Here is a 27,143-nt window from a genome sequence, read left to right on the forward strand (position 1 = left end):
TGCCAGCAGTTTAAGATAGTGGGAGGAACAGGAGACAAGATTGCTCACATGTGCCTTCATAGATAGATTTTGGTAAAGAATAACTCCAAGGGTCTTCACCTTGAGTTGGGTTTTAATCGAGCACCAAGCTATGTTAAACTGGCAATACTTTTGACCAATCTTTCGTAGTTGGGGAGCTGTACCCACAACCATCAGCTGTCTTTGAATCATTCAAGGCTAGTCTGTTCATCTGCATCCAGTCTTGTATTTTTGCATGCATGCAATTTAGGGCGGTGGAATTTGTGGTGTAGTCCCCTGATAGTGGGATGAGTCACTGAGTATCATCAGCATAGGTTGTGTAGAGGGTCTCTGTAGCATCCAGTTGTTTAAACAGGGGGAGCATAAAAATGTTAAATAATGTAGGGGATATACAGAAACCCTCCGGCACACCACATGAGACCTGGAATTCTTCTGCTACTGAGTCCTGGAACTCTTGCGGTCCGGTTGGATAGAAACGACTGAACCCATTTAGCTGCTTTGGTAGAGAATTGTGCCGTGTCGCATAGTCTGCAGACAGATCTAGTAGCACAAGCAAAGCTAAGTTCCTTTTGTGAAATATCTCAAACATATTGGACTTCAGATCTAGAAGAGTTGACTCAGTGCTATGGCCTCGTCGAAAACCTGATTGTTTAGGCCCCAGAACCTTATGTTTAGACAGGAACTCCTCAATCTGTGTCTGTACCACCTTGTCCAGAATCTTCTACAGGTAGGGCACATCCGTAATGGGCCGGTAGTTACTTGGCACATTCTGGTCAAGAGTGGGTTTCTTTATCAGTGGTGAGATCCAGGCTTTTTTATGCTGATAAGGACAACACTCTCTTTAAAAGAGAGGTTAATGAATTCAGTGATGAGGGGGCCAGTTGATTACGGTATTCTTTGATTACTGAGACAGGACAGACATCCCCCTTACAGTAGGTTTGAGTTGGCTGAGAACCTTTTGCAGGTGTTGCTCGGAGATGGGTTGAAACTCAAAATGAACAGTGTCTACATTCTGGGGGCACTGATGGCAGGGTCACATTAACTTTGGTGCTAGGGTCGATTTTGCTTTCTAGGTTTTTCTGTATAGTCCATATTTTATTTCTCATGGCTTGTTGGATGGATGTACACCAACTGGCGTCCTTTACCACCTGCACGGGAACTGGGCAAGGATCTTCCAGTTCCTTGAGAATCCTAAAAATAGTTCACCTGAGCCTGAAGCTGCTCTGCAGATCCTATTGTCGTAATAGCACCTTTTTGCATTCAGTACTGCCTTTTTGTATGTTTTTGTTGTATTAGCAAGGATGATTTTGTCTTCTGCTAAATTTGTTTTTTCCCATTGCTTCAGTGCCTGAAGTTTCGCTGCACGTAGCAGTTTTATGTCAGTGGAGAACCATTTTTTATGCGGCCTGTCTTTGGATAGGTGAGTTTTCAAAAGAGCCAGATGATTGGCAGCTCTTTCGAGAGTATCATCATAGGGCTTAGCAAGCTCTTCAGCAGAATTTAGTATAAGTTCTTCATAGTGGCGGCTATAAAAGGGGCCATGGTGTCAGGTGTCAATTTACGCAGGTTCCTGCATGTTACCCACCTCATATGGGGTTTAGATCTTTCACAACTTGGAAGAGACATATTCCAATTCAGTATGTAATGATCAGACCAGGAGCAGGGGTTGCACCGCAGATTGTGAATTAACAGGTTTTGGGTTAGAACCCAATTCAGGATTCTTTCCTTGGTATGGGTAGATGTTTTGTCATGTTCCGTAAAACCCAGGTCACCCAGTGCTTTAGTGACTAGTGTAGATTGGGAGTCTGTTTTGTCATCATAGCCCAGATTGAAATCACCCATAATCAGTATTTCTGACTTGAGTTTAAGGCTAGCAGTGCTTAGGTCACTGAGATTAAGTAAAAAGTCTGGCATGCTGTGAGGTGGTCTGTAGATGAGAAAGATGTTAATTGTCTCATTTCGGTTCAGGTACCGCATGGCCATTAATAGTTTGCAGTCTGCTAAGCAATTGTTGTCAATTTTCCTAATTTGAAATGCGTTATGGTACAGTAGGACTATCCCTCCACCCTTCCCTTTAGTACGATCATCTCTCAAGATTTTTAAGTCTGGGGCAAGGCAAGAATTATTGCGGGGCCCGTGGCCTCATGCAGCCACGATTCTGTGATGGCACAGAAGTTTATTCCTTCCATGGTGATATAATCTGCCACATCCAGTGAATGAGAAAGAGAACGTGTGTTTAGCAGCATACAGCTAAGCACCATGCTTGGAGTCACTGGCAACTGGGTCTACTTGTTTTAGGTGATTAATGTTGACAGTCTGTTCATGTAGCTGTCTCCAGCTCTGTCTCGTGTATCTTTGTCCATTGTGGGTAGAGTTCTTACTGCTGCAGGTTTGTATGGCCTGCTGAGGGGGTACCTTTAGTGATAGTTGTCCATCGTAGGAGCAGTGGGAATTGATGTGAGCTCATATGATCGGCAGCCATATTATCTCTGGTGCTTCTTCCGGTTGCGGGGTCTTTCAGTTGATTCTGAACTTCCCTCTACAAAACTCAGCACCAGGCCAACACACACCCACACTACAGGCACAAGGTCTCACCTCCGAGCACAAAGCCTTTGATGTCTCCTACACTTCACACCTAGAAAGCTTACAAGCAAGCAGAGCTCAGGGTATTTTCGACCTGCAACCTCAACACAAAAGCACTACAATCTTGCCTTTCCCCCTCTTGTCAGCTAACCAAACGCACCCACTGCCTTCCAATCTGCCAGAGTGCCTGGAAACCATGCCAATGGTAGAAGTGCGCTGTACAAATCCTCATAATATAACGTAATAGACAGATATAAGGAAAAAAGGAATTCCAAGAGGGGCTGTTTAAGCTGCATTGTTGCAATGTTTTTTAAAGGCTTAATTTCATCCTTGCCTGAGAAAGCGGTGACTATCACGAAAGCTTGCAAATAAATGACTTTGTCAAATTAAGGTGTCGACTAGTTGTTTCCTGTTTTTGTGTATGTGGGTAGGGAAGTAGAGATATGGGTGTGGGGGAGTGGGAGTGGGAGAGGGCATGCGGTACAATGCAGGTATTATGGAGGGCCGCATAACAAATAAAGGAAAGAAGAAAATAGGTCAATCAAATTGTGTCAACCAAATTGTACACTTTAAACCTGAGTCATTGTAACAACGTAGAACCAAAGGAAGAATGAACATGTGGTCATGTAAATATATTAAAATATACTGCAGGAGTTGCAACTATTTATTGGTTTTTCAGCAGTTGAAAACAGAACATTTTAATATTTACCTGTTATTGACATTTTGTAAAAATATTCAGCATGGTTAACTTGTTAACCTATTGAATAATTTTAGCATCTTTAGCAAGAATTCAGTAATCGAAAGTCTAACCATTGATGTGATGATTCTGTAGACAATAATTTCCTTTATGTCAATTCTGTAAGTGTTTGAGTCTGTTTTCATCAAACTATTCACCTAACATGTTGTTGCACATTGAGAAAATTATTCTGAATACTGCCACCATGACCTGACCAAATTGTTGCTTACTCATAACGCTGAGTAAACGAACACAAGAGCTACCTCTAGAGTAGTTACCACCATTAATGAAGTGATAGAGACGGCACCAGAGAGCTCTAAATTAATGTGTGGTAGGTGACTGAAGCCCAAGTAAGTTTTCCCGACCTGATGACAAGGACCTCTAATGAGGAAAGAGGTCACGTAGAACGCAATAGAGGCCGATGCTAAGGGCTCCAATGCTATTAGAGCTTGTACAGGGGGGTGGCAGCCTCACCTCTGGCTTCCTGTGGCATAGCTTGCCCATGTCTTCTTCACAAGTGCCCATTGTGTACACATCACAAAGGGAATCTTGGAATGCAGCTTTTACAAGTGGTTAGAGCCTCCATCCATGCCTGTTGTGTGCCCAGGGACACCTCCCAAGGGCCCTACCAGCTGCCATTAGCTGTAAAGACGAAGTTGAGGGCCAGAGTGCAAAATGCACATTTAAAGATGTTTGCAGCCCTATAACACCCGGTAGGGCTTTTAGCATGGTCTATACAGCATGTCTCTTTCATGTGCGTAAGAGAAGCATAGAGGCTAGAAGTAATACCTTTATATACCTAGATAGGAGATTCGTGTTCTCTTCTTCCTGGGGGTAATGCCCACACCACTTTTGTTATTAAGATTAGCATGGGTAGAAAGGGCTACTGGCACACATGGGGTATTGGCTATTGGTAAGGGTTGACCGTACACAAATCTGCCTGGGCAGTCAAACTGAATTGGCTGCGTGTGGGCTACTTGCTGGTAGCCATGGAATGTGGCATTCTGAACAATCTGCGGGCGCTAACGCTTCATAGAGCATGCAGATTGTTTAATGACAAATGACCATTCCAAGGGTTATAATTAAGCAATATGACCCTAGCGGCGGAAGCATAACCGGCTCAGGTAATGCCCCGGGGGCCCATACTTATAGGCCCTGGGATGGAGGGGGGGCGTACCTGTGTCAGCCCCGCTCCGAGCTTCCACATGGCTGGAGGCTGCCATCGTCCCCCACCGGGGACAGAGAAGGCAGAAGGTAAGTCGGGTGGGGAGGGCAGGGAGGAGGGAGGAAAGGGAAAACAAAAATAAAGCCTTACCTGAGTCCCCAGCAGGGGGCAAAAGCAGCCTCTCAGCCGTGGGGAGGTTCGGAGCGGGGATGGCCCCGCTTTGAGCCTCCTCATTGGCTGAGGGGCTGCCATGCCCCCCGCCGGGTAAAATGGGCGTGAATCCCGGCCGAGGGATTCTCAGCCGGGTAATGCCTCGGCGAGGGCCAATCAGAAAGGTTGTTTCATTCTGATTGGGCCCTCACCGGGTACTAATACGTTTTGGAGTCCTTTTATTAGAAGTGCTAATTGCATGGAGTGGCTGCCAGTGCCACCATGTATATGCTGTTGGGGCTGCTCTGTGCAGTTTTCAACTTTTATAAAAACAGAGTACAAAACCAAACCCTAAGAACAGGTTGAAATTACCTTTAAGCCTTATTTTCATGCTTTTTGCCACTTGGCATTTATGCTTCACAGCCAGCATTCCATAGGAATCCATTTACTTTAACCCATGCTGGCAGAAAAGCAGTAGTTCTGCAGGTGGAGCGGAAAGGAAAGGCGAAAACGTATCCCCTTCCGTCTCCCACTCAGCCTGAAAAAACAATTTAAACCCTCATTTTTACACTTGCTCCACCCCCCACTTTAGGAATGACCAAAGAGCTCTTACTGTGGTATGTAGAGCAGTCTTGGTGACACGTAGCTACTCTGTGATGCTTAAGCAGCAGTGCATTATAGTGAAAGCTCTGTTATAGTGTTGGCCATTTTGTAGATGCTTGTACTTCTATGTTAGTTGGGGAGACAATTATTAAATGCTGCTTTGAAGAGTTCCCATGCTTCCATGCTTCTTGATACAGTGACTTTTCTGAAGTTGTGCTGCGTTATAGTGTAGTTAAAGAATCTGGCATTGAGGCTTCCAGTAACCAAAAAAAGTGATGGGTGGAAGGTTTTTAATGAATCTGAACCACTGGCACTGCTCTGCGCAACCTTCCACACCACCGTTTTTTAGCCCAGCCATATGCAAATCAGTCAGGTAGTGCACCAATTGGAGCAGCGCTGCCGGAACTGCTAGGCCAGGTCCCCTCTGCACAGAAACACAATCAACCCCAGACATGTTTCGGCCTTGTTAGGCCTCATCAGTGAGGTGCAGCTTGGTTCCCTATGATGCAGCGAGCAAGGGATACACGTCTGGGCATACCCTCTCTCACTTAGGGAGACAAACTATACCCAAAAAAGTGATGGGTGGAGAGTGATTGAATGTATCTGAACCACTGGCATTGCCCTGGGCATCATTCCACACCACTGTTTCTTAGCCTGTCTGTGCCATTGCAAAAGGGGTCCAGCCATATGCAAATCAGTCAGGTACTGCCACCAATCGGAGCAGCCCTGCACAAACTGCTAGGCCAGGTTCCCTCTGCACAGAAACATAAGCAACCCCAGACATGTTTCGGCCTTGTTGGGCCTCATCAGTAAGGTGCAGCTTGGTTCCCTATGGCGCAGCGAGCAAAGGACCCATGGCTGGGCATACCCTTTCTCACATAGGGGGACAAACTATAACCAAAAAAGGGATGGGTGGAAGGTTTGAATGAATGAACCACTGGCACTAGTTTGGGGAACCTTCCACACCACAGTTTATTAGTCCGTCTGTGCCATTGGAAAAGGGGTCCAGCAGGGGTCCAGTCATATGCAAATCAGTCAGGTACTGCCACCAATGGGAACAGCCCTGCCCGAACTGCTAGGCCAGGTCCCCTCTGCACACAAACACAATCAACCCTAGGCATGTTTTGGCATTGTTGGGCCTCATCAGTGCGGTGCAGCTTGGTTCCCTATGGGGCAGCGAGCAAGGGACCCACGTCTGCAATTGTAGTCAAGTCAGACTTGATTACTGCAATGCTCTCTTCGCAGGTACCTCGGCACACAGCATCCATTAACTACAGACAATCCAAAACAACTCTCTAAGAGCTGCAGTAAACATCCCTAAATCTGAACCTATCTCTGCCACCCGGAGAGCTGTTCATTGGCTCCCCATCCAAGAAAGAATTATGTTCAAGACCCTCTCCATCACACACAAATGCATCTCCAGATTCATCCCTCGGTACCTGTCCCAGAGAATCACCGAAACCACCTCATCCAAGCCTACTAGAACTCCGTATTCCCACCGGTTAGTACAGCCCACAGTCAAACGATCCAAACAGGGAGGCTCCAGCTTTCCCTCCATTGCAGCCAAACACTGGAACTCCTTATCACATATGCTTAGAGCGGAAGAATCATACTGGGCCACCTGTGCAGCTCTTAAAACTTGGCTGTTTACTTAACTGTGTATGCCCCTTGTGATCTTCCCTCCTCACTATCTCCTGCAACATCCTACCTCATGTAAAGTTTGTCTGTATATTCCCAAATGTAACTGTAATCTGTATGCTTTTCTCCTCCAATTTCCCTTGGGTCGCATGTAACTGGTATCTGTAACAGCTGCTCGATTACTCTGGGTTTTTGTGTGCGCTATAAATGAAATAAATAAATACCCTGTCTCACATAGGGAGAGGAACTATAACCAGAAACTTGATGGGTGAACCACTGGCACTGCTCTGGGCAACCTTCCACACCATCATTATTTGCCTGTCTGTGTCATTGCAAAAGGGGTCCAGGCATATGCAAAATAATCAGTTACTGCCACCAATGGAAGCAGCCCTGCCCAAACTGCTAGGCCAGGTCCCCCCTGCGCAGAAACACATGCAATGCCAGACATGTTTTGGTCTTGTTAGGCCTCATCAGTGAGGTGCATCTTGGTTCCCTCTGGTGCAGAGAGCAAGGGACCCACATCTGGGCATACCCTCTCTCACATAGCGCGACAAACTAAAACAAGAAAGGTGATGGGTGGAAGGTTTCGAATGAATCTGAACCACTGGCACAGCTCTGTGCAACCTTCCACACCACTGTTTCTTAGCTCGACTGTCCATTGCAAACGGGGTCCAGCCATATGCAATTCAGCCAGGTACTGCCACCAATGGGAGCAGCCCTGTCCGAACTGCTAGGTCAGGTCCCCTCTGCACAGAAACACAAGCAAACCCAGAAATGTTTCAGCCTTGTTGGGCCTCATCAGTGAGATGCTGCTTGGTTGCCTATGGTGCAATGAGCAAGGGAACCACGTCCGGGCATACCCTCTCTCCCATAGGGAGACAAACTATAACCAAAAATGTGATGGGTGGAAGTTTTTAAATGATTGTGAACCACTGGCACTGCCCTGGGCAGCCTTCCACACCATTGCTTTTTAGCACAGTTGCAAAAGGGGTCCAGCCATATGCAAATCAGTCAGGAACTGACACCAATGGGAGCAGCCTTGTTTGAACTGCTAGGCCAGGTCCTCTCTGCACAGAAAAACAAGCAACCCCAGACATGGTTCAGCCTTTTTGGGCCTCGTCAGTGAAGTGCAGCTTGGTTCCCTATAGCGTAGCGAGCAAGGGAGCCACGTCTGGGCATAGCCTCTCTCACATAGGGACACAAACTATAACCATAAAAGTGATGGGTGGAAGGTTTTGAATGAATCTGAAACACTGGCATTGCTCTGGGCAACCTTCCACACCACCGTTGTAAACTGAGGGGATGGGGTTGTGGTCATTTAAAAAAAGTAACAAGAGTAAACAAGAGTAACGAGATTTTTTTTGTGTATGAAGAAAGAGATATAGCTCTCAAAGAGTCCTCAGCCATGTGGTTTTAGAAGAGATTGTCTCATTCTCCAACGGGAGTAATTTAGGCTATGTGGAGGAATGGTCCACATAAATTGACAATCTAAACTCTGTGAATCATGGTATTAATTAGGGGCAGAGAAGAGAAGTGATTACCAAGGTTTTTATGTAAAAAGTCGACTTGTCTCTTGTTTATGTATTTGTGTTGAAATAAGGTGTTGCGGAGCGACACAAACTATTGTATGAGAACTGAGATGAGGTTAAAAAGCCATACTATCTATCTAGGGAAACGATTGGTGCCGACCCAGAGGTAGAGAGAGAAAATTGGAAAGATAAGGGTTTTGAGCGGCGATTGTTGTAGCACGCTCATATTTGTTGTTTTTATAAAAGTATTTTGTGAACACTGGTAAGTATTGACAGTCAATTGAGACTTGTCGCAATGGGAGACATTACTCCTCTGATGTATTCATGTAAGATATTGCCTATGCACATGCCCAAGCTCAACAGTATAGTGCAGAATGGGTGATAGGCACGGCAGATAAGATGTTCATGCCATGGCCAAAAGGGGGATCACTGTCAAAAGCAGTATTGCAACACATGACCACATATTTGCACGCTGCGTACACGGGAAATAAGTTAGAGAAAAGATTAGCTATTTTAGAGCTTTGGAAGATGTAGCCAGAAGAGAGGGAAGATCTGCCACCTGAAAAGTGGATGCTTAATCAGTTTAAGGAGGAAGGTGTTGAGCCCTCAGCTCCCCTTATCTTGCCAGAAGTAAACAGTGATAGTACGGAAGACGTAGGATTGTTTCCGTTAAAAGAACTGAAAGCGGCGACCGGATATAGTAACCTGATATATGAACCACCTGCTTATAGCAGTGATGATAGTCCAGAAGCGAGTAAAAGGAAAGAGGAAATCTTTAAGATTTACAGGACAAAGAGGGGAAAAGCGAGCGATCGAATGTATCAACGGAAATAGAACAAGAGATTAAGAAATGGAAAGGAGAGGAGGATAGAGCTGATGATGTAACACTCGTACAGAATGAATGGATGGGAGGACAGACATTGCTCAAGCTAGATGGGAAAAACATTTAGGAAGTAAGGCAAAGGGAATATCAGGACAAACAGGATAGAAAAGGCAGGGAACGAGAAAAGAGATTAAAGGAAGATGAGCATAAAAGAAAGAGCAGACAGCGGCGAGAACAGATGTATCAGGAAGAGCAACAAAAGAAAGAAGAAAGGGCAGAGGAGCAATGGAAGCATGACAACAGGCGGAGAGCAATAGAAGAACAAGATAGGCAAGAAAGGAAAAGAGAAGAGAAGGAGTTGCAGAAATTAAAGGACAAAATAATACAGAGACAACAAGAAGAGGAAGATACGAAGAAGAAATTGTTAGATGGGAGCTGATAAAGCAAAGAGAACTAGATGAAGGACTCAGAACGCAAGAGAAGACAGTGGAAGCGCAATATTAACCTCATTCAAAAAGAGCTAATGGAACCAAGTCTGGCAATACAATGGGGCAGTATGGAGGCGTTCCTCCCATTACAGGGAGCAACGTCAGAGACATCTAGAGTAGCCTTAGAAGAGAACTTTGATATAGGAAGCATCAGAGACAGGATCGATACAGCCTATCAAGAATTAAGGGAAGGTAGTAAATCAGGAAGCCGAGGGAAGGGAGATCACGCGTTGGTCTTCCAGTCACGAAGCGAAGAGGAAAATCCGTTCAGCTTCCAGCATAGAGCCTTATCCCTAAGCAGACTGACATTAGATAAGGATGAAGGGGAGAAGAGTCACACTAGTTGGGGACTAGATATGTCAGACGAAGCAAGGGAATCCCTCCATGGGGAAGAGGGAGGAGGTGCATGTGCCCCTGAGGGAAGCCTGCAGGCGGATAAGTGAACAAAATGGTCTTATCTAGAGCAACCAAGGGATAGAACACCAGATCCCATAGCATATCCAGAGTGTCCCAAAGGATGATTGTATAGTGAGAAGGGAGAATCACTGCCATATGTGAGCAGGTTAAGATCGTTGCCAGGGAGGAGGCGGTCAGGAACCGTTGTCCCTACTATGGATAGGTAGACGGTGGGAGCCAATTGTGGGATAAGCTTTATGCAGTTTCCCTTGTTGCAAAAAGGGGGAGCAAGACCACAGTATATTCCATGGGCACAGATGGATAAGGACAATTTGAGATGCAAGCTCCCGAGTTTGGTATTGGGCGCGGGATTATGGATTTATGAATTAGAAAAAATGACAGGAGGAAACACACTAGCCATAGGGGACATTAAGGGTCTCTTAGCAGCCATTCTTGGGGAAAGAGCTGATGACATATGGAAGAGAGCAGGCTATTCAAGCGTGACAGCACAGAACACAGCAAACAATGGAGCGCTGTTTAATAATTGCAGAGCAGATGTCTGGAGGGCTCTCAGGGTACAGTATCCTGACACATCAGACATGGGTGCAATCATAACATGTAAAATGAAAGAAGACAAAGATCCTCTTGCTTACATTTAGAACATTCAAGAGCGCTGGACTCTTGAAACGCAGGAACTGTTGGAAAAAACAGTGGCATTATTTTACCACATTCTATGTCAAGGGTTACCAAAGCAAGTGCAGAGGTAAATAAAAAATCATGTGGGAATGGAAGCAAGACCATGGGCAGAAATACAGTTGACAATAGTGCATTACTGTCGGCTGTTGCAGGAGAAGAACAAGAAGAGAGAAGAGGCTGGGTAACTTGAGGAAGCCAAATTAGTTCAGAAGAAATTGTCAAAGTATGCCATAGAAAGGGCGGTACTGACAAGCGGAGAAGGACTGGGAGTACAGCAAGCAGCGGGTACATCGCAGGCAAATAATCAGCACCTGATGGACCAAGGAGGGAGTGGGTTTGTACCACGTGGTAGAGGCATGGGATACAGAGGAAGGGGTGGATTCCAATACAACCAAGGTGAGTTTCAGAACGCACAGAATGAGAATCAGAATGTGCAAGGAGGGTTCAACCAGGGGGACTAATTAGACGTGATCCTCCCGTTGGACTTGTGGGATGACAGGGCATATTGCGCGTATGTGGAAGCCGTTTACCCAAGAGCAGACAGTGTATCAGACACAGATGCCAGAAATGCAACAGGCACAGCAACCACAGCAATTACAGCAAGCACAAATGAATCCACTGCAAGGGCAGTTGCAGCACGCCCCTATGTAGATACAGCAGAATGCAAACACGGGACATTTATTGACACCTAGAATTGGGGCTGTCACTGTGGTGGGAGGAAATCCTTTTAGGGGTACAAGGGTATGCATGTATCCACAATAAAACAGCACACAGGGCGACTTGATGTGTTCAGTACTGAACCCTTATGGTCCTTTTAATTGAGGTACTACATTGTACGATGGAGAGGACAGAGAATAACTCTCACACCAACTAATAAGACCGACTCAGGAAGTTGGCAAAATGTCTCTGTTTTATTCTCAATTATCTAAAACAGGGTGTTACAACAGACATCAACGGACGTCACACATCATGGTCTCAGTGAATTTCATTTTAAAAATTCTTATATATCAAAATGTTGTCATTCGTGATGTCATACTACCTGTCAAACTAAGAAAACCGGTGTGGTATTGTGGTTGGTGTAAGGGCAACATCTAAGTATACTTTCTATAAGGGATTGGATTATGATTGGGTCTCTACAGTCAGGTGGACAAACTATGGCCTCCCCTCTTCAACAGTTAAGCACACAGCATATAATTGGCTCTCAAACTATAAGGTCCTAGGTTACATGGCCCTCTACAATTGGTTGGCATGCAAGTACTCTTCTGAACATAGATTCTCTAGCAGCATGTAAGCTGGTACCCCAGGTGCTAGTGGGTGGACTTGACCATACCTCTCCACCTAATTAGCCCATCATCTCTCATCACTCATGCCTTCTGCCAATCAGATTGTCTTTGAACTTGGCCTTGCAGTAGGTACTCGTCTCTGGGAAAAAAATGAAGTGTGAGCATGTTCTTATCAAGGTTCAGGTCTGCATGCCAACTTCTATTTCCATCCTGGACTCACGTGACAGGAGACCATGAATTAGCCCATTTTATAGCATTTAATTGTCTTGAATAAAGAAACTTGGCACTCATGGTGTTCTCTCTTTGCAACTTAACAAGCAATGACTCGGTGTTTCACATTTGTGGTTCTTCAAGGATTGATAACCAGTTTTGGCTGCCTTAGCATTTGACACCAGGGCCAAACAGCCTTCATTTAGTCCATCTTTGAACTGCAGCGACACACACACAGATATGCATCCTTCTTTCTCCATGGGTTTGAGCTTACTAAAATTGTGACATCGAATATCCAGATTCTATGCATATATTTTGGCATTTATATAATGGCAGCACTGCCTGCAGTATATTCACTACGTATAGCCAGCCTTTATGATTACTTAGTCAACTTGAGTTGCAGCATCTGTACAGTTATCGAACGGCTTGCATTTTCTGCAGTGCTTCTTCACATCTGGAGGCTTCATTCTGCACATGAAAGTCTTCTCGATTCTTTACTTCGCCATCAGATTGTATAAGGTCTATGCATTCTCTTCTTCAGTCATCCTTCAACGTGCATCACGCTAATTTCTTGTGATGTCACCAGCATCTCCTTTTCATGTTTTCACTCTTCTTCCAGGATCTCCCTCAGGAGACAGTCACCTTTTCGAGGATACATCATATAGTGATTTCTCAGTGGATACCTTGTCTCAAAGGCTCTTCATGGGATATGTACCATTGCTGGAGTTGCACATGTCACAATTTCCGGTTTCCAACATATAGGCAGAATAGGGGCTGGACTTCCTCCAGAGGCATTCAGCTGCTCCTCTACACCCGCCCCTTCTGGTTGATCTATAGACCACTCCTTCACCAGGCTCCACATCTTGATATCCTCTTTTGAAAAAGTGCTTCTTTGGAGTCCAGAACTTCACCACTCCCTTCAGGGATCCTGCTGATTTTACATGTTTACAGATCCATCGTCCTACGTACTTCCTGTGATTTCTTGGATGCAGGAACGTTGTTCCCTCAGGTGCTAAAATGCTGGCCTCTATGTATTTTTTGATTTTTGATTTCTTCATCTGTCAACTCCTTGGGTCCAAACCGTATTTGACATCGATCATGATCTTCATTCCTACTGCCTTCTTTGCTGTCTTCTTACACTGTGTGATTATTATCCTGATCACACAGAATCCAAACATCACCATCACCAATATTGCTCCCAGGAATTTGAAGATATTCGCCATCCATTGTGGAACCCATGAGAAGATATACACGAACCAGCTGTCATCTGCAATATTTTCTGTCTCATCTTCCATCTTGTCGTGCAGCTTCATCAGCAACGTGAGAAGGTATGAATGTGCAACATGATACTCCTTTTTCGGCACAAACACCTTTATCCATCGCTGTGATCATATCAAGGACGTATCTGTTCTGGAGGGTCATCAGCCTTATGGCCCTCAATTCTTCCTTGATCGCATTGAATCCCTTTATGGTATTGTTGGCTGTCTGCAGGAGCTCCCATCTGGTAATCTGTAACCATTTGTCGTTGGCCATCGTCTGGATGCCAGGCATAAAAATAGTTGTGAATACCGCTGAAGTCTGGTTGTATTCTGGCTGAACAACCTGTGCTCATATTGAATAACATCAAAGGCTTCTATCGATTTAGCTGAGAAATAATTCTCCCTCTGTGTCCGGTTGAGGAATGTGGGTGATCTCTTTCTCAGAGGAGCATCTGCTTTTGGAAACCCTCCAATTTTCAGGTCACTTTTTGGAATTCCTAATGCTGGAACATGAATAAGCACAATGGAGCACATCCCTCCCCAATCCTTGGGCAGATTCATATAAGCTCTAGGTCCACAGGCTCAGTAGTGGTCTATTAGAGCTGCTGTCCTATCTTTCATTTCGGAGACAACAATTTTCTTGCAGCCTATGTTATTTCCTACATGAATTCTTCCTTCTCTTCAGAAGCACAACGTTGCATTCATCAATGGAATCACCATCATTGGGCCTAATTCATCTTCAAGCCACATTAATAGTTTGGCGTACTTGGCCCTTAACATAGAACACTCATTATCTACCTTCTGTACTTATCGTATATATATGAATTCCTTAGTAAATGAACAGTGCACTACATCAGCCCTTCTTCCAATCCATTTTTGAATTTCACTTTTCCATAAATCAGCAGCTGAGCTCGTTCCCAGCATCCGGGCATCCAAGTTCAGTCTTTTCATTTTTTCAACAATTACCTCATCCTGTCCTTCAGCAAGATACACAAGCATTTTGTCTTTCCATTCAAGCTCCTTTTCCATCTGTGTAATCTTGATATAATCATCCTGGAATGCAAATGACCATTTCGCTCCCCAACACAGAGCAGCCCGACTTCCTTGAAACTGCCCCCTTGTCGTACATGCTGCAAGATGAACAAGACATTTGGAGTTGTTTTCACGAACTTCTCTAGGAACTTCTCTAGGAATTAAAGTTTGTGCGGCTTTCATGGCATGAGGTATGAGAGCACAAACATAGTGTTAGAACTGATATAATATTGTTTCGTCCTCATTGTATATGTTGGCCTATGCCCAGTCGCTTTGCTGAGAAATCCGTATTACAAGATCGTGACCCCAAGTGAATCGAGCCTCCATTTTAGGTTAGAACCGCCATTTTAGTTTATTGTACAAAGTCACCCTGTATTCTAAAATGGCCACCTCGTGTGCTCTTGTTCTTGCCTTAACCTCTTCAACCTCTGTAGGAGGGTTAATGTCCAACCTGCCTTCAGGCTACATGTTAGGGTCATGTAGACCTTGTCCTTTGTTGACCTCGGGATCAGGGGATTACTTGAATTAGCAATGTTAACCTACAAGTATACAAGAACAATAATGCTATCCAAATACGACATGCGAAACATTTGTTTGATCTGTATTAAAGCAATATGTAAAGAGTGTAACGTTAAATTAGAGAATAATAATGTCTGTTAGTAAATGTATTTCAAAGTAAACCGCATGCACGAGATATGTAAATTAGGAAATGAACCTGGCGCGACCCTAGCCCGGTGTATAATTAACTTGTAAGAGGCTGGATATCATTATAACAAACTGTATAAATACGCTGATGTCCAGTTAGGAAATTCTGCTCACTGCTCACATTGAATCCTGCTGGTGGTCTCTGTGATGTATTGACAGCCAAATAGCTATTTGTGTACTTTGTGTACTTCTGGGAATCTTTACAAGCCCGTGTCGGTGTATTTTCCTTTGCTTGGTGTAACAGCCGTAATATTGTATTTTTCTGATTTCACAGATGGCGCCCGAATAGGGACCCTCCAGATTGACTTCGTCTCGTTGAAGGTTGGCTCATCTATCGGACCGGGATCAGACGGTGCCAACAGAAACGGCCAGAGACGAGAAGCGAATTCCTCGAAAAAACTGCACGATCCGATGCCTGAACGGTGAGCTGTAGCCCGAGACGACGTCTTGACGAGGGTCCATGTATCGAGGTGGGTAAATTTGCCGAAAACCACCAGACACGTGGGTCCTTAGCATTGTCCTTACTAACCGATCGGGCCTCCCAGTCCTTTGGTCAGGTGAATCGTGTCCTGATTCCTAATCTAACCCTGGCAATTTGAATTTAGAGCATTGTACTCGCGAGCACAATTATTTAACCAGGTAACACCAGAACTTTGATATGCCTGGGAAATTGTCTGCCTGCTTTAGGGCATTATTCCGCAGCGACAGATAATCTTTGGAAGATAGCTGTCCCGCACCACAGGAGGGGTCGCCGGCATGTACTATGTACTGTAAGAAAGGCTTTGGTAGTATAGCATTTAATGACATTTGGCACAGACAGACCAGACATAATTCTAATCTACGGTGGCCAACCAATGGTAGTTTTGAAATCCCTCGTATAGAATATTTAGAGTCTTTATTAGTGGAGAAAAAGGCTAGACCTGCAGCATTTGACGCATTGCACAGTTGGAAAACAGAAGCTTTGCAGCAGCAAAAGAGTAGAGAGAAACATATGCATAGACATATGACAAGTGTCGAAAAGGCACGGTTATATGATCAAAATAAACAATTGGAGTCAGTTAGGAACACGAACAGGGCGTCTCAATTAGGCATTCAGAAAATCTACCCTTCAAAAGATTTTCATACGTCAGATGAATTGATTAATAAACTTTTGCATGAACAAAGGCCCAATGCCTCCGCGCCACCTCTGTACGTCCCTCCTCCCGGCGCTTTGCCCCTTCCCGTTGTTGTTCCCCCTTCTATAGTTCCTCCGGTCCTCCCTGCTGTTCTTCCTGTTGTTCTTCCAGCCGTCGCTCCTTTGCCTGCCCCCTTGCATCCACCTGTTGATATTCAGAATGTGCCTACCCTTCCTCTTCCAAGTGATTCTACATCGCTTGTAGTAGATCAGGGAGCGAGACCAAGGGTTGTGACTCATAATACTGTGTCCCCAGACAAAAAGAGTGAATTGATTGCTTGGGCTAAACATTGTATGGAGAAGGGTGAACAAGCCGATGTTTTTTCCACACTCAAAAATTTAAAAAGTATTCCTGTGAAGAATGTTTTTATTGAAGGATTAGGGACCCATTTGAGTATAATGTGGAATAGATTAAATGATGAAGATTTCCCACAGGGTTTACGAGATACTGCGGAGAAGGTATATGAGCATGTTGAGAGGATTTTTGAGTATAGGAAGGAGTTGGAAGGGTTACAGAATGAGGAAGCAGATGGTGGTAGTTTAGGTATTATGTACTTACAGAAACGGTTTTCTCCTCGCCGTGAATTAAAAGGTGAGGAAGCGCAAATTTGTATAAAGGATGTGATAAGATGGATTTCGGATATGTCGATAACTCCAGATGAAGTATATGACACATATAGTCAGTATACGTTAGAAATGCAAAAGAAAGTGATACAGGTGATGGTAGAGTACCTGCAGGATGAGTGTGTAAAAAGAAAGATTTGTTGTCCCGCAGAATTGTTGAGTGTTTATAAGAGAGCTTTTTCGATTGATACTTCTTCGACTGCCCTAGCGCTTGATTTGGCTCTGTTGCTTAGTAAGCGTTCGGAGCTGCCTACTTCTCAGTTGCCTATGAGAGAGGTCCCTCCGACATTTGTCCCGAAAGTTGAGATTGCGGCTGATGCTGCACGAGGTATAGTCGCCGGAGAAATTCCTGCACATTACGTTTCACAGTTTGTTCACGTCCCGTTGTCAAGACAGGAAGTGAACACCATAAAGCAATCTATTCCCGATATAAGAAAGAATCCGACCGGGTTCTATAAAGAAATAGAGTCAGTCTTACAGTCGTCGGTATTCACCTTAAGTGATATTGTCCTATTATTTCCCGTACTCCTGCCAGTCGCTTTGTGGAAACAGATTAGGACTATAGATGACATACCTGGGTTGGGAGCTACATGGGATAACATGGTTAGGCTAGATAGGGAAAGACCAGCTGGCAAACGACTGCCTCAAGTGATATTAACCTTGCCTGATAGAATTATTGTAAAATTGAAAATTATAGTTCCTGAAAAGAGAATCGTTTGGGACAAGCTTACGGCCTGTGTCCAAGGAAAGTCTGAGGGTGCTACAGATTTCTTCAATCGGTTTGAGCAGGTATTCTCAGATTTCAGTTGCCAAGACTTAGGCACAGAGTCAGGGAAAAGGCTGTTTGTCGACAAATTTGTACGTGGATTGCTGCCTGACATCCAGTTACAGATTATGACTTCTGAAAGCGCTTGGCAGGCGAAGTGGCAATCAGAAGTACTGCATATGGCTCAGTACTATGAAAATCGTGTAAATACTGAAAAGGGAAAACTTGAGAAAAAAAAGGGTGACCTGAAAACAAAAGTTTTATTACAACAGATTGTTAGAAGCACTAGAGGGGGTAATCAATTTAGAGGTCAGTACATTCCACAGGGAAGTGCGCCCTTGGCTCCGGTAACCATTAACCAGTGTGCCTATTGCCGGCAGGAAGGCCACTGGGGCGCACAATGTCCGACCTTGCAGCAAAGGTCATTTGGGAACATGGGTAGACGATCCAGAGGTTGCCCAGGTGCAGGGGGCCCTGGCAGAGGTCAGTTTGCACCGGAATCACAGCAACCTCCTTCACAAGAAAAGCAAGTCTCGAATGTGGATAATAGAAACATTTTTGATCACCCTTCTGCCGCCTACCTCTCTGAAGAGCTTCCTTTTGATAATATTATGTTTCGTTAGGATTGCCCGAAGCAGGATTTGGAACCTACGCCTATTCCCGTTCATCAGAAAGGCCCCTACGTTGAGATGGCGGTGGGAAATAGGAAGCATCTATTTTTAGTAGATACGGGAGCACAGAAATGTTCCATTGATTATTCACGGGTTCCAAATATTCCCCTGTCAGGGCAGTCCAACGTTTCTGTAGGGTTTTCAGGCACACCTGTAGTTTGTCTGGTCTTTTTGCCGGTACCGATAACACTGGGTCCCTTCACGGAACAGTGTCCATTTCTACTTACCACAAACTGTGGGGAGAACTTGCTGGGGCAAAATTTTTTGAAGGCATTGCATGCAGTAATACATTGTTCTCCGGACGGAGTTCGGTTAACAATTTCACCTCAGCAATCACTCGCCTCTCAGTTTTTGACTCGACCTTTACCGCTAGAATTCAGTAATGTTCCAGAATGCTTATGGGCAATTGATGATAATGATGTGGGCATTCTTCAAATTGAACCTGTTAAAATTATTTTGAAACATGGAGTAAAATTGCCTCTCATCCTGCAATATAAGATCTCAGTTGAAGGCGAACAGGCTTTAAAATGTATAGTTTCTGATTTTGTACATCGTGGAGTAATTGAGGAAATTACGGGTAGCCTATCTAACAGCCCCATTTTGCCAGTATACAAAAAAGGTGATAATGCGATTCCCTTTCGTTTTATAATTGATTTACGTGCTATTAACAAAATTGTGGCCCCTCAATTTCCTATTGTACCTGATGTTACAATGATACTAACCATGATTCCGGCTTCTGCCACTCATTTTAGCGTTGTTGATCTTAAAAACGCGTTTTTCAGTATTCCTATACACAAGGAATGTAGGTATTTGTTCGCGTTTATCCTAGGTAGACGCTAATTCACATTCACTCGTGCACCACAAGGGTACACTGAGAGTCCAAGTATTTATAGTAGGGCATTGAAAGAGCAGCTCGATACTCTCGAGTTGCCTACTACTTGCACATTACTACAGTATGTAGATGACCTCCTCTTGGCTGCTGATTCTGAGAGTGCCTGTAAAGAAGGCACTGTGTTGTTGCTTTGTCATCTAGCGAAACATGGCCACAAAGCTTCACTTAAAAAATTCCAAAATTGTTGTCAAGAGGCCACCTATTTAGGCTACCGCCTGTCAAAGGAGGGAAGACGATTGACACCTGAACGAATAAAGACTATTTCTGGCATGTCTGTCCTAAATACGCAGAAGGAAGTTAGAGCCTTAATAGGTATGGCTTCTTATTGTAGATTGTGGATCCCTAACTTTTCGTTAACGATTAAACCAATGCTGGCTTTGACAAAGAAGGGCATTTCTTTGCCATTGCCATGGACTTTGGAAGACCAGACAGCATTTGATTTGCTCAAATCCGCGCTGTGTTCAGCGCCGGTTTTAGGAACTCCAAATTATGACAAGGCCTTTGTATTGTTTGTGCATGAACGTGATGTATGTGCTTTGGCTGTATTAACGCAGGAGCATGGAGGGAAGAATAGGCTGTGCGGTTACTATTCCTCCGCCCTTGATCCTGTAGCATGCGCTTTGCCAAGATGTTTGCGCGCTGTTGCTGCTGCGTCTGTAAAGCTGAGTGAGGGAATGGTCCTGGGTCATGCGTTAACCCTGATGGTACCTCACTCTGTAGATATTTTATTGAATAGAACTCAAACGCAACACCTCACTGCTGCACAATTGACAAGCTATAAACTAATCTTGTTTGCCCCCCACATTCAAATTCAGAGGTGTTGTGTATTAAATCCGGCTGAACTTTTACCTGTCTCGCAAGATACTGTTGATGGTGACAAAACGTCACACGATTGCCTTTATGTGACAGAACAAGAGACTAAAGGCAGAATCGATCTGAAAGACACGCCTTTGAATAGCCCACAAGGAGAGCTATTTTGTGATGGCTCTTGTTTTAAACTTCCAGACAGTACATCCACGGCCGCTTATGCCGTCACTACTTTAAACACGATTGTGGAAACCAAAAGAATTATGTATAATTCCGCGCAGGCCACAGAAATGATAGCGTTAACTCGAGCTTGTGAACTTTCTGAAGGGCTTGCACTAAATATATATACCAATAGTCAGTATGCTTTTGGGGTGGTCCACAATTTCGTAGACTTTGGAAAGAACGAGGTTTCTTGACCTCGCACGGAACGAAAATCCAGCATGGCACTTTAATAGTGCGATTACTTTCAGCACTCGCACTCCCTGTTCAGTTAGCTATTATAAAATGTTCAGCACATCAAAAGGTTACAGATGATGTAGGAAAAGGGAATGCTTTCGCCGATCAGATAGCTAAACAAACTGCCACTGATTTCAGTTCAGAAATGTATTCTGTAGGAGAAACTGTAAATGTTTGCACATTGGGTGAAAGTATTGATGCTGTAAAAGACATTCAAGCAGATGCTACCATAGAGGAAACTAAGAGATGGATCGACGGTGCAGGGAGACTGGATAATGATGGATGTTGGGTGGACAATATTGAAGGAAAATGGTTACTCCCTGACGCCTACATTACAATGATGGTTATTATGGCTCATGGTCCGACACATGTTTGTGCGCATAAATTGACTAAAATGCTACACAGTGTATGGGCCAATGATAAGATTTTCAAAACTGCGGAGCGTTTTGTCCAAGGCTGCATGGTCTGCTTGCAGCACAATGTAGGAAAAGGTACCTCGACTCCCAGAGGAAGTTTTGCTCCACCTTCTGTCCCGTTTGAGGTTATTCACTTTGATTTTATTGAAATGGAACATTGTAACAATCTTAAATACGTGTTGGTTGTCATTTGTGCCTTTAGTAAGTGGGTTGAGGCCTTCCCGGTTAGAGATGCAATGGCCATAACCACGGCAAAAACTCTATTTAAAGAGTTTTTTCCTAGGTTCGGGCTGCCGAGAGTCATCTGGTCGGATAATGGACCACACTTTATCGCTACTGTAATCCTACAAATTTGCAAAGGATTACAGATTGATAAACAGTTCCATTCGGCCAGACATGCCCAAAGTGCCGGATTAGTGGAAAGGCATAACGGCATTATAAAAAACAAGCTTGCTAAGACGTGTGCTGGCACCAAGTTAAAATGGCTGGACGCCTTACCGATCGTGTTGCTGTCGATGAGAACAACCCCTCAAACTAAGACTGGGCTCTCTCCCTTTGAGGTGGTAATGGGGAGACCTGCTAATATTTGGGGTTTGCCAAAAAGCCGTTCACTGCGATACATAGAAAATGTGCTTCTTTCAGATTACTGTAACCAGTTGACTAAAAATCTGTTTTCAATTTATCACCAGGTGTGAGAGGCATTACCTGTACGCTACAAGGGTCCCGGTCACAGTCTATGACCGGGGGACTGGATCCTCACGAAGGTTTTTGAGAGGTTGTCTTGCCTTGTACCTCGGTGGAGGGGTCCCTACCAAGTCCTGCTAGTCACTCAGACTGCTGTGCGGGTAGCGGGTCGTAAGAACTGGATCCATGCGACAGACACCAAACGGATCCCACAGCCCGTGCCATACGATACACAAGATGCAGAATCCCTTCCCACTGCTGTAACTAGCGTGCCTGAAACAGCAACAACCAACAAGGGAGAATCAGCGACCGCTTCGGAATCCGCAAGGCCAGATAAAATGGCCATCTTGTCTCCGCACTCCCCAACAGTGGAATTTCCGGATCAATCCTTTTCTGATCCCATTTCCGTTCATTCGCCACTTCCAGGAGGAAGTGACGACACTTTGTCCTCACCAGAAACTGTGAAATATAATTTGTGTCCAAGGAAGTAAACGTACAGCATGGTCTGACTGTGCGATTGGAAAAAAATCATTTGAGGGCTTGTCTTTTGGCCCGACTTTACGGGAAGATTCTGTTGGCTAAGGGTTGTGGGAAAGACATTAAGAAGACGCGCGACTGGAGTCGCCAGCAAACAAACAATTGGTGTTTTTTCGGTTGAAGACTACAATGCCTGCACTCACTACTGCTCGTACCGAACTTTTAGATAAACATGTGACTAGCAGAGACAATGATCAAGCATGTAAGGAGACCCCCAAAGTGTATTGTTGCCTTTTTGTGATAATTACTGGATTTTTAGTAACTGTTGGTTTTGGGTTATGGTATCTGGAGGAAGCATATCCGTTAGAGGAACTTTTACCTATTGAAAGTGTATCTGTTATCCCCACTCCTTCCGTGCAATTGCATACTTTATCGCCTAGAGATTCTTTGCATAGACGGAACTATCAGAATAATACCCTTTTGCTAATTATGAAAGCCACTCATGCAATTTTAAATAAGACCAATTGTTGGATCTGTTCACATCTACTGCAACATGGGGATAAGGGGCTAGGTTGGTATATTCATCCTTTACCTTTGACAACTGCCTGTTACGCTTCTCTTAGAGCTTTATTTTATGGCCGATGGAAGGCCAGCATCTCAGGGAACTTTGATGGTACAAATTTAAATAGCTTTGAAAAGCATGTTTTGATGCCCCTGGGATGCTCGCTTTTTGCAAATAGGAGTAAGCCAAACGTTGCTTCTGTTAGGCCCTCTGATAGATTGTCTCATCCTTTTCAGTCTTTAATCTCTTTCAAAATGGATCCTATAGGCAATAAGGATGCCACGCCTCCATCTTATTCTGTTAACCATAGCCCCGATTCAGTATCCTTCTGCATACAGAGGAATGGAACACGGTCAATGGGTAATTTTAGAAATTGTGCCAATGTTGCGAATTTGACTAGTGAGAACAGACCTCTGTATGTAGGCGAACCTGTCTATTTTGTTTGCGGTAATGTGGCATGTCCATGGTTGCCCAGGGATTGGCAAGGAACCTGTTATTTAGGGATTCTACTACCTGGGGTATTTATTGCTAGTACTGCAGATGTTTTGAAAACTCGTCCACGACGAGGTGTGAAAGGGGATACTCCTGCGCAAACTCTAGGAGATATTATGAAATCCTGTGTGCCATTTTTTGGGCAAATTACGAATTCAGAAGACATCAGAGGACTAGCGAGAGTATTGGAGAGAACCATCAATCGGACCACTGACATACTCTATAATATGACGTTAGAACAGAAAGCAATAAGATTAGTGGCTCTTCACAACCAGATGGCATTAGTTGTCATTCTGGCCGAGAGTGGAGGAGTATGTAAATTAGAGGAGTCCGCTTGCTGCGTTTACGCACCAGACTCCTCTCCGACGATCTTTAGGGCTATCCAAAATCTACATGTTCTTAGTTCCGAAGTACATGTTCCTGAGGGAAACTGGGAACTTGGTGCATGGTTTTGGGACCTCCTACGGTCATGGGGATGGAAGCTGTTTTCGTCCCTGCTGATTATCTTGGGAAGTTTTCTGTTTCTTTGCTGTTGTATACAGTGTCTCCCTGGTATATGCTCAGTATTAGGGGGATGTTGCGCGCAAGCACCAAGTGTATTAGGGCATAAAATATACGCCCCAGAGAAGGTTTCCAAAGAGTATGTGTTAAAAGAAACTCTGGTGTCAGATCTAATGGCAATAGATATGTCAGACAATGATTCGGGATGTATAGATGTTGAAGTGTGGAGTTAGTAGCAAAGTGATTGAAGGTAGTTTAGCGCTTGGCATAGGCCAAAAGGAGGCCTTAACTGTAATGGTACCTCACTCAGTGGATGTTCTGTTAAATAGAACACACACTCAGTATCTCACATCTGCTAGACTCACAAGGTATGTATTGATTCTATTTGCACCTCAATTAAAATTAAGATATGCTGTTCTTTGAATCCAGCTGAACTATTGCCTCCTTTGAATGAGGATTGCACTAATAATGCATCCCATGACTGCCTGTATGCTACTGAACAGGATACAAAAGGCAGAATCTATTTAAGCAATACACCATTGACATCGCCAGATGGAGAGCTATTTTGAGATGGCTCTTGTTTTAATGGTACTTCTACTGCTGTCTATGCAATCACCACGTTAGACAACATTATCGAAAGCAAGAGAATTCCACACAACTCCGCCCAGGCTGCAGAGATAGTTGCCTTGGCTAGAGCTTGTGCTATATCCCAAGGGCTTAGTGTTAATATTTATACTGATAGTCCGTATGCCTTTAGAATCACTCGCAACTTTGGAAGGTTATGGGCTGAACGGGGATTGTTAACATCTCATGGTACAAACATTCAAAATGGTCCCCTGATAGTGCAACTGTTATCTGCATTAGCCCTTCCCAAACAATTCACTGTAATGAAATGCGCAGCACACCAGAGGGTGACTGTCGACACTGGAAAAGGAAATGCCTTTGCAGATAAAATAGCTAAACAAACTGCCACTGACCAGCACTCACGAATGTATGTGTTAGATTCTGCTAAATGGGTTGCTGAAACTGGGATGATGGAGGAGGGCATTAGTAGTGTGAAAGAGATTCAGGCTGAGGCCACAAAGGAAGAGATTGAATCTTAGGCTTCAGGACCTACAAGGTTGGATAAGTAGGGATGTTGGGTTGATCGGGAAGAACAGAGATGGATGCTGCCCACCGCATATGTAACAACGATAGTTACTATTGCACATGGGCCAGCACACATTTGTGCAAAAAACATTTGTAAACACTTAGATGCAGTTTGGTACAACAATGACATTCCCAAAGCTGCAGAACGATTAGTTCAGAACTTTATGATTTGCCTACAACATAACATTGGTAAGGATACACCAGCACCCAAAGGTAGTTTTGGACCTCCCGCTATGCCATTTGAAGTGATACACTTTGACTTCATCTAGATGGAGCGATGCCAAAACTACAAGTATGTGTTAGTAGTGATATGTGCCTTTTGTAAATGGGTTCAAGCTTTCCCTCTGAAGCATAACACTGCCATGTCAACTACAAAAGTAATGCTAAAAGAGTATTTCCCTAGATTTGGATTACCCAGAGTAATTTGGTCCGATAATGGACCATATTTTACAGCAGCTATCATACTACAGGTATGCGAGGCGCTACAAATAAATAAAAGATTTCTATCAGCAAGGCATCCACAGAGTGCTGGTTTAGTGGAACGTCATAACGGTATCATTAAGAATAAACTAGCAAAGGTGTGTGCACATATCAAACTGAAATGGCCTGACGCCTTACCATTAGTCTTACTGCCAATGAGGACAGCGGCTCTGTCGAGAACAAGACTTTCTCCCTAACAGATCATCATGGGGAGACCTGCTAGTATATGGAATGCACCCAGACCTAAGAAATTATGTGAGATAGAATACCCGCTATCAACTGATTACTGTGACCAATTGACTCAAAACCTCTGTTTGATTCACCAACAGGTTCGAGCTGCTTTGCCTGAGAAATACGAAGGACCTGGTCATCGCATTCGACCTGGGGACTTCGTCTTGGTGAAGGACTTCGAGAGGAAGTCCTGCCTTGCAGCTCATTGGAAAGGACCATATCGGGTGCTACTGGCTACTCAGATAGCTGTTCCAGTTGAAGGAAAACACCACTGGATTCATGCAGCGCACCGGATACTAGTGCCCTTGCCTTTACCCTGCGACAAATGGGTTATTGAGGGGGTTGATGATCCTGATTGCAAAAATGTGCCTTTGAACGAGGGCTCCCATTCTGATCTGGGGCAAATTTTGAGCCCAAACAACTCGAGAATTCTTCACTTTCTTCAGACCCTGTTCCATTGTTCATGGACCACACTGTACCTAGAAACCAACGGCCTTCCCTCCGATCCCCCTAAAGATGGTTCAAGGAGTTCCAGAGGTGGGCAGGGCAATAAGAAGACTACAAGCAAAATCAGCCATGTGGTCAAGTGCCACCTACGGATGAACTTATGAAGCCTGTTTCAGTGAGGCTTCTTAACGGACACCGAAAACTATGCATATCTTTGGGGCACATAGAAAAGAGGACATGGAAAGCATTGCCACTGGGAAGCCCAAATCTAGAGGGGTATGGTCCACAAAAGAGACGTTTATAATAATCACACTTGCAGCTTGTGTTGTGATCATTTTAATACCTGTATTATGGTACTTGGAGAGTTCACATCCGCTTAGTATACTACTGCTTACCGCCAGCACCACTTTGTCTCCTCTCTATGTACACTCTCACACTCTTCGTTCCCTTTAACTGAAACACCGATAAGGTTATCATAATAATACACTTATACAGATAATGAACGCAATGCATGTGATCTTGAACAAAACTAACTGATGGGTATGTTCTCACCTGCCACAACACGGTGAGAAAGGTTTGGGATGGTATATCTATCCGCTTCCACTATCGACTTCTTGCTATGCATCCTTTAGAGCCCTATTCTTTGGGAAGTGGAATGATAGTGCCACTGGTAACTTCGATGGACCGAACATCAATGAATTCAATCGATTAATATTGCTGCCACTAGGATGTTCTGTCTTTGCGAATAAGAGTACGACAAATATTGCCTCCACTAGAAATACTGATAAACATGCTAGACCCTACCAATCCATGATCTCATTTAGAATGGCACCAGTAGGAAACAGGGAAGCAATTCCTCCATCTTACACCATTAATCATGATCCGGATATAGTACCATTTTGGTTGAGAAAAGAAGGCTCCCGGTATATGGGCACGTATGATAAATGCTGTTTTGGTGAACAAAAATAGACCCTTATACATTGGGGGACCCATTTACTTT

Source organism: Ambystoma mexicanum, chromosome 1q (assembly GCF_040938575.1).
Source record: "Ambystoma mexicanum isolate Mex_15411 chromosome 1q, UKY_AmexF1_1, whole genome shotgun sequence".
In the NCBI taxonomy this organism is placed as follows: Eukaryota; Metazoa; Chordata; class Amphibia; order Caudata; family Ambystomatidae; genus Ambystoma; species Ambystoma mexicanum.